Source organism: Lissotriton vulgaris, unplaced genomic scaffold (assembly GCF_964263255.1).
Source record: "Lissotriton vulgaris unplaced genomic scaffold, aLisVul1.2 SCAFFOLD_4817, whole genome shotgun sequence".
Lineage (NCBI taxonomy): Eukaryota > Metazoa > Chordata > Amphibia > Caudata > Salamandridae > Lissotriton > Lissotriton vulgaris.
The window spans coordinates 1-12000 of record NW_028249266.1 but is presented as its reverse complement, the minus strand read 5'-3'; the positions used below and the strand labels follow the sequence as shown (position 1 = coordinate 12000).

General features: G+C 45.0%; 1 long non-coding RNA gene across 1 annotated transcript; it reads right to left on the bottom strand.

Annotated features, from left to right (window-relative positions):
• Nucleotides 1-839: 839 nt before the first annotated feature.
• Nucleotides 840-2924, bottom strand: LOC147663633 (uncharacterized). The gene is made up of 7 exons (XR_015305264.1): nt 2829-2924; nt 2652-2734; nt 2399-2548; nt 2227-2311; nt 2029-2118; nt 1845-1905; nt 840-1103 (listed from the first exon to the last, which is right to left on the bottom strand). It is a non-coding gene; the product is annotated as an uncharacterized LOC147663633 (long non-coding RNA).
• Nucleotides 2925-12000: the final 9076 nt, after the last annotated feature.

Here is a 12000-nt window from a genome sequence, read left to right as displayed (position 1 = left end):
CAAGCGCCGGGAAACCCACTGCGGGTAGCTGTGCGCTATATAAGCTCAAATACATTTACATTTACATGGCATAGCCTATTACAGATGCAAAATGGCGCGCTGCTATATTCACCGGAGATGCCAGTAGACTGGGCCAGAAGGTTGCCCCCGCTTAAGGAGAAAGGAGTAGACATTGCCTTACAGAAACTGAACATAAAAATGGCGGGTGATCTATTCATTGACGGGGTTGCAAAGACATGGGAACAGGCCCTGGGAGCCTGTGACGCGCCCCCACTCCTGACACGATTCCAGTTCCACAGGGTGCGCCGCGCTTTCAGTGACCTACTAGGCGGGGACATGGCAGAACCCCCTGAAGTTCCGGAACTCACATATGTCAGTAAAACTGCCTCTCCCCGTAAACTGCTGTCCAATCTATACAAACTAACGCAAGCGAGTACACAACACTCATACACTAAGGCGCGATTTGCATGGCAGACTGATTTAAACACTGTTTTGGATGATAACACGTGGCGATATTGCTGTACTAACACTAAGAAAACATCACTCAATGGCCGGCATAGGCTGGTTCACTTCAAATTCCTGAATCAGGTGTACTACACCCCAGCTAGACTCTGCAGATATGGCTTGAGGGATCCTGCGCACTGCGAGAGGTGCAGTGCCCCAGATGCAGACTTTCTACACCTCGCCTGGCAGTGCCCTGGCGTCTGGGACTTTTGGGAATTTTTTTCACTGATATTGAGCTGACGGAGGTTGTCATCACTGTGACAAAAGCAACCTAGGTGGTAACAGTAGATTGCCCACACAATTGTGGTAGGACAGAAACTAGGACTGAACAGCTTCCAATTAAAAACTTATTTTTATTAAGCAATTTATTTTATAGTTCATATAAACATTGACATGTACATCACTTGAAGGATAGACAAGAAATTTAATAAAAAAAACATTTATAAAATTATAAAACCATTTCTAATAAACTTAAGAATTACAAAGTAATCTTGGGTTTAATAGAACAACACTTGTGAATTCTTTGACAGTGAAATATAAGTTGTGTGTCGACGCGCGTTTCGGCGACCAGCGCCATTGTCAAGACAGAATTCAATTTTCTGAAAATTAAGAGTACAAATTAGTATTCAAGTTAAAAAGTCCTATTCCTTCAATAGGTAAAGAATTAAACATTAAACATAATTATTAAAAAACAAACAAGCAAAAATTATACAAGAAATGCATCACTATTTTTCTTTAAAAATATATGAGAAGGAAGCTGTGCAGAGTAGATGAGTCCTATATTTAATGCAATCAGGGGCCCAATTTAATGGGGGGTAGGATGGAGGCCTCTACTTTAAGCCCAAAAATTGGCTTAAAGTTGACTTGGAAGGGATGATATAGTTGTGGTAAGTTATCAAATAGAAGGTAGGTAACCACACAGTTATTAATAACTTTTCCTTAACCTAAAAATAGAGGATAAGGGGCAGATAGACCAAGTGACACAGAATTCATAAGTATAAAAATACAAAGCCCTAGTAAGCTATAGGTAAACTATAAAAGATTAGACGCTGAGGCAATGTTAGGAATGACAACATAAGAAAAAAACTTTGACATTTAAAGTTATTTTCCTGTAGTAGCTGCACTGGGCTGTCGTCCCTAGCATTCTCTATAGTTTTACAACATTACATTAGTTGAAATGATTTGCAAATGAGAAGTATAGGCTTTTCATCAAGATGTTCATAGCTAGTTATATATAATGATGAATATTTCAAAAGAAAATTAATTTTTAACTAAGGGGGAGAAAAGGAGAGATACCGTATCGTCTACTGGGTGTTATATTAACTCTTTAACATGCTTACCCGTAGCTGGGTCACTACGATTTCGATGGGCGTTGCCAAGGGGTTCTGTTTCTGCCAAACACTTAAAGATAAAGATTGGCGTTTTAAGTTGATGGATTTCTGTATTAAATTGTAAGATCAAGAGATGAAACTCTACAGCTTAACACGTTAACTAATAATATCCAGTTTTAAAAGGAGGACATACCTAAGGGACAGCGACTGCTTGTCAGGTTCGTGCTTCTTATTTTAAGTTGTATTTGATAGTTATCGGAAAACGATAATGATGTTGTATAACCTACAAAAGGTATGTAGCACGATATTTATTTGGCTCATACATTAACTGGGTTGAGATTGAATATTCCAAATTGCTAAGTATGTCGAGAATATACGGAAATCTATTTACCTGATTAGAAAAGCGTGTAATGCCGTCGCCTCCACAGAGTATTTTTAGCTGTGTTTACTATTTTCGTGTTGAAATCAACATTAAGCTGTGAACAGATGAAGGCGTAATCTTAGCATGTCACGTTTCAACCAAAACACAGGTTATGCATAGCTAGCTGGTAAAAGATTCTTACCGAAAAACAATAAGTGTTTCCAAATTGGAACGATTAATGACAAATCGATTCGGATAGCTTTAATGATCTAGGGCTGTGGATGAAGCCGTGATAAGGTTTCAAAGAAAAACGGGCCGGTCTCTGTGTAGCGTCTGAATTATCGAAGCGATCCTGAAACCAAAAAGATATATAGTGCTGCGGTATTATATTTTACCAAAACGGCAGCATAAATACGGATAACTTGCTTTACGAGATTGTATTCTCGTTTACATACCTTATATCGAAGCCGTGATAAGGCTTCAACGGAGACTGGCCAGACTCTACGGAGTGTCGAGGGTTTTAACACCGAGTCAGAACCTGAAATTAATTAATTGTGCAACGCTACGTTAGCACTTAACATAAAAAAGACTATCTTGCTTTGTTGCACTCTACTCTAATCTAATCTGCGTACCTTTGGTGCTATGGGTTCCAGCGCGTGGAGGCAAGCGGATGTCTTAAGCGAATTCCCGTTATGTGGTTAAAAGGTTTGCATTACGGACGTCCTTTTATCTCGACATGTGAAAGTAATTAACGTGGTCACATAATCACAATTAAGAATAGAACGTGGAGAAAGACTATGGGTTTACAGACAACCTGTAGCGATGCAATCTCAAAGAGCAATACATGTTCTAAGCGCTACATAGGTTAATTTAAATGGCGGCACATTTTCAAAAAGGTGAAAGTAATAAATAGACCTTCCTATTTGTGTGATTCTAAAAATGAAAAAATAAAAAAATAAAACGGAGGCAGACCCGGATATCCTCTTTGGAAGGAGGAAAGCAGAATATATGGTGATTCGTTTCTGCTCTTTCAGCATATTCTTTTTAAAAAAAAATGTATCTTTCTATACATATCCATATGTGTATACTCCGATTAATTGGACATTCATGGAGTAATGTTGATGGAAAATAATTAAAATATAAAAAGACAGTTACATTGAAAATTACTAAAAATCTTGCAGAAAATCGTCCCTATATAATCGCGTTTTCCCACGGGATTTCGCTGTTTAATCCCTCACGAAATGTGTTTAAAGAAAAAATCCAAAAAACGTCACGTTTTTTTCGAATCGCTTCACCTCCTTTTTCGTCTGGCACGTTGATTTTTTCAAGTATGCGCCATTTGAAATCGTCCGGGCCATGTCCATGGTCCAGAAAGTGTTTTACTATTGGTGCAGTTGTCTTCCTAGTCCTGATGGCTGAAAGGTGTTCAGTCAATCGTGTCTGAATTATACGAGCTGTCTCACCTACATAGTCCATGGAGCAAGGGCACTGTAAAAAATATACAACATTTGAGGTTTTACAATTGTACATATTTTTGGCATCAGCTGTATATCCATTGTGGGTAAAAGAGACTCCTTCGCTGATATTAGCGCACGATTTACAGCTTGAGCATGGAAATGTACCTTTAAGGGGTTGATTGCCTGTTATAGATTTTTGCACAAACCTTGTAGGGTCTGTAGGGCCTTTTAACCTCGAGCGAACAATGTAGTCTTTAATATTCTTGTTACGCCTGTGGGCAAAAAGGGGTTTCTCCAATTTGCAGGTACCATTACTGTTCAGGATGTGCCAAGAGGAGTTGATGACTTGTTTAATTTTGCATCTACAGTTGAGTGCCGAGTAACACAAACCAATTTTTTTGTATCTTCTTTTGGTTTGTTTCTTAACAAACAATCTCTGTCGTAATAGCGTGCTCTTTTATATGATTCTCTCACTAATCTGAGTGGGTATCCCCTGTTTAAAAATTTCATTTTCATCTCCACTGCTTGTTTATCGAAGTCCCGGAGAGTAGAGCAGTTTCGCCTAACTCTCAAAATTTGAGAAAAGGGGATGCTCTGTCTCTGGCTTAGAGGATGAAAACTCTGGAAGTGAAGGAGGGTATTTCTAGCTGTGGGTTTCACGAAGAGATCTACTTTGAGTTGGCCTTCCTCATGGAAAATCCAGATGTCTAAGAATTCTAGTTTGTTCGAGCTTATATGTGAGGTAAATTTAGGATTTGAATCACATACATAAAGCCAGGACAAGAACTCGTCCAGAGTCTGTCTCCCATCGGTCCAGACGAAGACGATGTCGTCAATATATCTGGACCAGTGGGAGACAGACTCGAAGAAGGGTGCTATTTCATTGTAAATGAAGCGGGCCTCAAAGGCGGCCATGTAGATGTTTGCCACCGAGGGCGCCACCGAGGCCCTCATGCTTACTCCCTTGATTTGTCGGAATAGTTTCTGTCCGAATTCAAAAATTTTCTCTGTGAGGACCAGTTTGAGACATTGTAACAAAAAGATCTTGGGGCATGGTATAGAGTAGAGATCAATGAACCAGTCTACTGTCTGTATTGCTTCAATCAAGGGAATATTACTATAAAGAGACTCGACGTCTAAAGTTACAAGGAGATCTCTAGAAGGATTAAAACTAATATTCTCTACCTTGCTGATCATGGCACTAGTATCTTCTATATAGGACGGGATGTTAGGTATGAAGGGACAGAGAAAAGAGTCGACATATTTGGATAGAGCTTCAGTCGGTGTTCCTATTGTGGATACAATAGGCCTGTAAGGAGGGTTTGTAGTGTCCTTGTGAATTTTTGGTAGGCCGTATATACAGGCAGTTTTGCCTGTGTTAGTATTCAAATAGTCAAACTCTTTCTTATTAATGTAACCTTTTTCTAAAGCCATGGTTGTTATAGAATAAATGTCCTTAATTACTTTATTTGTGGGATTTTGTTTCTCAGTACAGTAAAAGGTACGATCCTCCAGCATTTTTAACATATTTTGTTCATAGGTATGTGAATCAATTACCGCTATTCCGCCTCCTTTATCACAACTCTTAATTGTGATGGATGTATTGGAGGCCAGTTCATTAAGGGCATCATGTTCAAATTTATTGATGTTGTAAACTGGTTTTGGAATGAACTGGATAGTTTTTTCTAATTTCTTTAATACAACCAGCTCAAAAGCAGCTACCTCAGGACCGACCTGGTCCAAAGAGGGGCTGAAGGTGGAAGGTAATCTAAGAGTGGTTGGTTCTAAAGGTGTCAAATTTGATGACTCATTTAGGAAATATTTTTTGAGTCCAATTTTTCGAAAAAAAGAAATAATATCGCTGTGTAATTCGAAAACATTTACACCACAGTGAGGTACAAATGAGAGACCTGTAGATAAGAGGCTAATGCTGGGATCATTCAACTCGGTTTTAGACAAGTTGAAAATAGGGATTACATTCCCGCCTTCCAATATTGTCTGTTTATGGTTTCCCTGACAAACTGCGGCTCTTCCTGGTAGAGATGTTGGGGATCTTGCTGGTAATGGTGTTGGGGTTTGTAACCTCCTCTGTTTTGAGGTTGAAATCTCACCCTGGGGCGACTGCGGTTCCCCCCGCGGTTGCCTAAAAAAGGGGTCTGAGGTTGATTGCGTTTAGCTTGGGCAGAGTTGTAATTACCATCTGACTCATAGAATGCCTCATCTCCCTCTCCCCCTGATTCGGAGGAAGCCGAAAAATTATTAACTCTTTGTTGCTGATTCCTATTAGTATCCATATAATGATTTTGCTTATAAAAATCAGGTCTCAGGTATGAATAAGCTACTTCTAGTGAGTAGAATCTTTTCTCCTTAGCAAGCTTATTGTACTTGCGTTTCTCTAAGTAGCTCGCAAAGGATTCATCACACCTGACCCCCTGGTGGCCCTATTAGGATACACCAAGAAGCTGCCGAGGGCAATTAGGCGCCTGGTTGACATGGGCCTGCTCGTGGCCCGCCGGGTGCCGGCTTGTTGCTGGATGAGAGGTCCACTGCCCACTCCTAAGCGCTGGGCGCACAACATGCTCTATTGCTGCACTCAATCTGAAAATTATAGTGAACTACAGCCCCCCACTAGCAGACCCAAAAACTTCTGGGACCTGTACCAAACTTACTTGACTAACAGAGAGGGGACTGATGTGGCAGCAGAGTGATAGTGTACTGTGTGCTATAAAGAAGGATGGGACAGGGCTGGGACTCTGAGTGTTGCCTTTGTATTGCTGTTGCGCACTGTGCAGATTGTCTCTTAACAGATGTAGAATTTGCAAATATCGTTGAGCGCCGCCTGCCCTGTTATGGGTTGTTGGCTAAATGGCTGTGTATATACTTGTTAGAAGGATGCAATGATACCGTACACGCAGAGGAAGTCAGCAATGTCATAATGTCATATGGGAGGGAGGGGGGATTTTGAGCGGGACTGTTGTTTTATATTGAAGTTCTCAATGTAAATGCAATAAATAATTTTTTTTTAAAAAAAGACCAAAGGAGAACTACGGGTTTATAGCAGAGTGTCTAAAACCAAATTGTATACATTATTTACATCTGCAGTTTATTTTTGATACCATGGTTTTGAATTAAGAACATTTAAAACACTCCACCATTATTTGTCAATGAATCACCTAGTAAAAGTTAACTAAAGGACAACAAGACCAGCTTAATTCTCCATTTATTTAATTTGTATTTAAAGACTAAATCTCCTAGCATAATCAATCAATCAATCAATCAGGTGTATTTGTAAAGCACGCTACTCACCCGTTAGGGTCTCAAGGCGCTGGGAGGGGAGGGATCCGCTACTGCTCGAATAGCCAGGTCTTGAGTTGTTTCCTGAAGGAGAGATGGTCCTGGGTCAGTCGTAGGTGGATGGGGAGGGAGTTCCATGTCTTGGGCGCCAGGTAGGAGAAAGACCTTCCTCCGGCGGTGGCTCTGCGTATGCGTGGGACGGTGGCGAGGGCGAGGCTGGTCAAGCGGAGCTGGCGGGTGGGTGTGTAGAATGTGAGGCGGTTGTTGAGGTACTTGGGGCCCAAGTCGTGGAGAGCCTTGTGTGCATGGGTGAGGACTCTGAACGTGATTCTCTTGTTGACAGGGAGCCAGTGCAGGCCTCTCAGGTGGGCAGAGATGTGGTTGTGGCAGGGGATGTCCAGGATGAGTCGTGCAGAGGCGTTCTGTATGCGCTGGAGTCTTTTCTGTAGTTTGGCTGTGGTTCCCGCGTAGAGGGGGTTCCCGTAGTCCAGTCGGCTGATGACGAGGGCCTGGGTGACCGTCTTCCTGGTTTCGGTGGGGATCCATTGGAAGATCTTTCGGAGCATGCGCAGGGTGTTGAAGCAGGATGACGAGACGGCGTTGACTTGTTTGGTCATTGTGAGGGAGGAGTTCAGGATGAAACCCAGGTTACGTGCGTGGTCCGTTGGCTTGGGGGCAGTGCCCAGGGCAGGGGGCCACGAGGAGTTGTCCCATGCGAAGGGGGATGATCCCAGGATGAGGACTTCCATCTTGTCTGAGTTCAGTTTCAGGCGGCTGGACTTCATCCATTCTGCGACGTCTTTCATTCCTTCCTGGAGGCTGGCTCTGGCGGTGGCGGGGTCGTTGGTGAGGGAGAGGATCAGCTGGGTGTCGTCAGCGTAGGAGATGATGTTGAGGTTGTGTTGGCGTGTGATGGCTGCGAGGGGGCTCATGTAGACTTTGAAGAGGGTGGGGCTGAGCGAGGATCCTTGAGGTACGCCGCAGATGACTTCGGTGGCCGCTGATCGGAACGGGGGGAGGCGGACTCTCTGGGTTCTTCCGGTGAGGAACAAGACGATCCACTCCAGTGCCTTCCCTTGGATTCCGATGTTGCTGAGGCGCTGTATTAGTGTGCGGTGGCATACTGTGTCGAACGCTGCTGAGAGATCCAGGAGGATGAGGGCAGCTGTTTCCTCGTTGTCAAGCAGGGATCTGATGTCCTCGATGGCTGCGATGAGGGCGGTCTCGGTGCTGTGGTTAGCTCGGAAACCGGAATATGAGGGGTTGAGGGATCCGTTTGTCTCGAGAAAGGCAGCAAGTTGTTTGTTGACGGTCTTCTCGATGACTTTGGCAGGAAAAGGGAGGCGCGAGATGGGTGGGAAGTTCTTGAGGTCCGTGGGGTCCGCGGTGGGTTTCTTCAGGAGGGCGCTGAGCTCAGCATGTTTCCAGTTCTCCGGGAAGGTGGCGGTGGCGAAGGAGATGTTGATGATGAGTTGAGGTGCGATGATGGAGTCGGCCTTGTTGAAAACGTGGTGCGGGCAGGGGTCGGTTGGGGATCCGGAGTGGATGGTGTTCATCGTGCGGGTGGTGTCTTCGGTGCTGACTGGTGTCCAGTTGCAGAGGGTGGTGGTGGGGGGCGCTGGTTCGGTGGTTGGCTGCGTCGTCTGTGCGGCGAAGCTGTTGTATATGTCAGCAATTTTGCGGTGGAAGAACGAGGTGAGTGAGTCGCAGAGGTCTTGCAAGGGTGTGATGTTGTTGTTGCAGGCGTTGGGGTTCAAGAGCTCTTTGACAATGCTGAAGAGTTCCTTGCAGTTGTGGGTGTTGTTGTCCAGTCGTTCTTTGAATGTTGCACTTTTGGTGGTGCGGATCAGCTGGTGGTGTATGGGGGTGACATTCTTGAGGGCTTGCTTGCATTCTAGCATACCGGTGTGCGGTCTTTTGGCGGTCGAGTACTGCTACCAGTCCTTTTCTACCAGGAGCGTCACTATCTTCATCAAACCTCACGGGCAATGCTATGACCAGATCATCCTCCATAGTATCTTCCGCTCCTGGGACATCCTTTCTACTTTATCTTTAGGTGGATACAAAATATTTGTGCTCCGGATATTTTATCAACTTGTGGAGATAAATACTCGCTTCCTTCACTATTGCTCTCATCACCTTACCATCTACTCACTGGAAGTTATCCTCGTGGAGCTTCTACAAATGTCAACACAAATAACGATCTGAATCTAAGCTACCTCCACTACACTATTCTACCACCTCCTTTTCTCTGATGTCATAACATCATATGACAAGCTATAGGACTACATCGTTCCACATCTCAAGATCTTTAGAAGCTGCCTTTACCGACTGACCTTTTATATCCACGCCACACCTAACTGTGAGTCCTGGACTCTTTGAAACTCTAACAATAGACGGTCACCTGAAGAAGGCTCAAGAGCCGAAACGCGCGTAGTGGTGTCTACCGCTTTGCCTTCATCACTGTATATATGTTTCATGTCTATTGATTTTGTATTTTCTCTTTTGTGTTTTTTAATTCAAGACTATATAAAATTTAAACACATAGGGCCAGATGTATCAAGGCTTTTGCGACTCGCAAAGGCTGAAAATCGCAGATTTTCGGCCTTTGCGACTCGCAAACGGCCGTTTTGCGATATTTCACATGTATGAAATAATCGCAATTTATTTTATCGCAATTATTTGCGATTCCTTCTTTTGCATAGCATTTAAGGAATCGCAAATTTTGCGATTCCTTAAATGATATGTATGACACATTTTTGGTGTGCGAATTTGTGTAAAAAAATCACATTTTACCATCAACTTGTAGTTGGTGGTAAATTGCGATTTTTTACAAAAATGCCCTAATTGGCATTTGTAAGGGTGGCATGTGACACTCATACATGCCCATAGGGCATGTATGTGTGCCACATGCACACACATGTAGATTTGAGGGGTGCAGCAGGGTGTCTTTGAGACACCCCTGCACCCTTGAAATAATTCTCAAATTGCGATTAGCAAATTGCGAATTCGCAATTTGAGAATTACTGCACAATCATTCCCATGGGCCTCCTGGCCCATAGAAATGAATGGGAAAATTATTCCTTAATTGCGATTAGCAATTTGCTAATCGCAATTAAGGAATTGTAAGGAATCGCTAAAAAATAGCGAAATTCTACATACATACCATTTTGCACTTCTCAAATAGCGATTCCTTAACAATCGCTATTAGAGAAGTGCAAAATGGTTTCTTGATACATCTGCCCCATAATCACTTATAAAAACGATATATACAAAAAACAGTAAAAAACAAAAGAAAAATAGTCAACAACAATAAACAATAAAGCTCTATCAGAAATTATTTTGCTCATTGGTTTCTGTACACAAGTGGACTTAATATACTGTTTCATTCTAGGTTTTTATTTACAAAAAAACGTAAATTGTATTATCTAATCAATGTCTGTCACTTTGCTATAGACTTTTCCTAACTCTGACATTCTTGAGGGCTGTCATGTTTTCTGTTGTCTGGTTGTGGCGCCAGGCTTCCTCGAGGGTGCGGCAGTTTTTCTTGGAGGTTTTGAGTTCGTTGGTGAACCACGAGGCCTTCTTGTTGCCGGGTCTGCTGGGAGGGTTCTTCAATGGTGCGAGGTCATCGGCGCAGTTGGTGAGCCACTGTGTGAAGTTGCGGGCTGCTTCGTTGGGGTCCGTTGTGTTGGTGGGAGTGTTCTGGCTGAGGGAGGTGGTGAGCTGGTCGGCGGTGATCTTGCTGCAGCTTCTGCGGGGAACCTGTTGCGGGTGGTGGTGGGTCGTGGTTCTCCTGAAGTTGAAGTGAATGTAGCTGTAATCAGTCCAGTGTAGTCCGGTGGAGTGGTGAAGGAGATGTGCTTGCTGGAGGAGAAGACGGGGTCAGGGTTGTGGCCGGTGTAGTGGGTGGGGGTATGCACCAGTTGCTTGAGTCCGAGGTTGGCGAGGTTGTCCAGCAGGGCGGCGGTGTTGCTGTCATTGCTGTTCTCCAGGTGGAAGTTGAGGTCCCCTAGGAGGATGTAGTCTGAGGAGGTGAGGCCGTGCGGGCTGATGAAGTCTGCGATGGCTTCGCTGAATTGTGTGCGTGGTCCGCGGGGTCTGTAGATGAGAGTGCCTCTGAGGGTGGCCTTGGGGTCGATGTGTATCTGGAAGTGAAGGTGCTCGGCGGCAGTGAGGGCGTCTTCGGAGTTGGTCGTGATGCGGATGGTGTTTCTGTGGACGATGGCGATGCCTCCTCCGGTTTGGTTGATGCGGTCCCTCAGGGTGATCTTGTAGCCTTCCGGGATGGCTATGGCGATGTCGGGGGCTGAGGAGGCGTTCATCCACGTTTCTGTGAGGAAGGGGACGTCTGGTGATGTTGTGTCGAGGAGGTTCCAGAGTTCGATGGCGTGTCTGTGGACGGAGCGGGTATTAAGCAGGATGCACTTGAGGTGATTGTTGCTGGTGCTTGGCCTTGCGGGTGCGGTGCAGGTCCGGAGGCAGGTGAGCTTGCAGGTTTGGCAGGTGAAGGGTCCGTTGGTGCGTTTCGGGGTGGCTCTGTAGCTGGCGGGGTTCCGACCGGTGTTGAGTGCGTGGAGGGTGGCGGCATCGTAGGCCCGACATGAGGGCTTGCATCGTCGAGGTCCAGGGCTCCTGGCACTGGGCGCGGTACAGGCGCAGACGGGCTTGCCTTAGGCGCGCCCGCTGTGCGCAGTCGCTGCGTGGTCTGCATAAGAGCGCTGACGGGAGGGAGGAGCAGCTGGGTGGCGGGAGCGGGGTGGCGAATGGGGATGCAGGGGGGTCCAGGGGGCGGGGCCGCAGGGAGCAGCGTCGGGAAAAACAAGCGGCAAGGAGGCAGCGGGCAACCAGGGAGAGCAGGTGGCAGCGGCGTTGGGGCAACCTAACCTGTAGACAGGGTCAGAGGTCGCTCCCTGCGCTGCTGCGAGGACTCCTTAAGAGTGCTGACGGGAGGGAGGAGCAGCTGGGTGGCAGGGTCAGAGGTCGCCCTTTATCTTTTAATTCTTAAGAAATTATTTAAACATCAATAACCTAGAAGAAAAATTTAAGATTC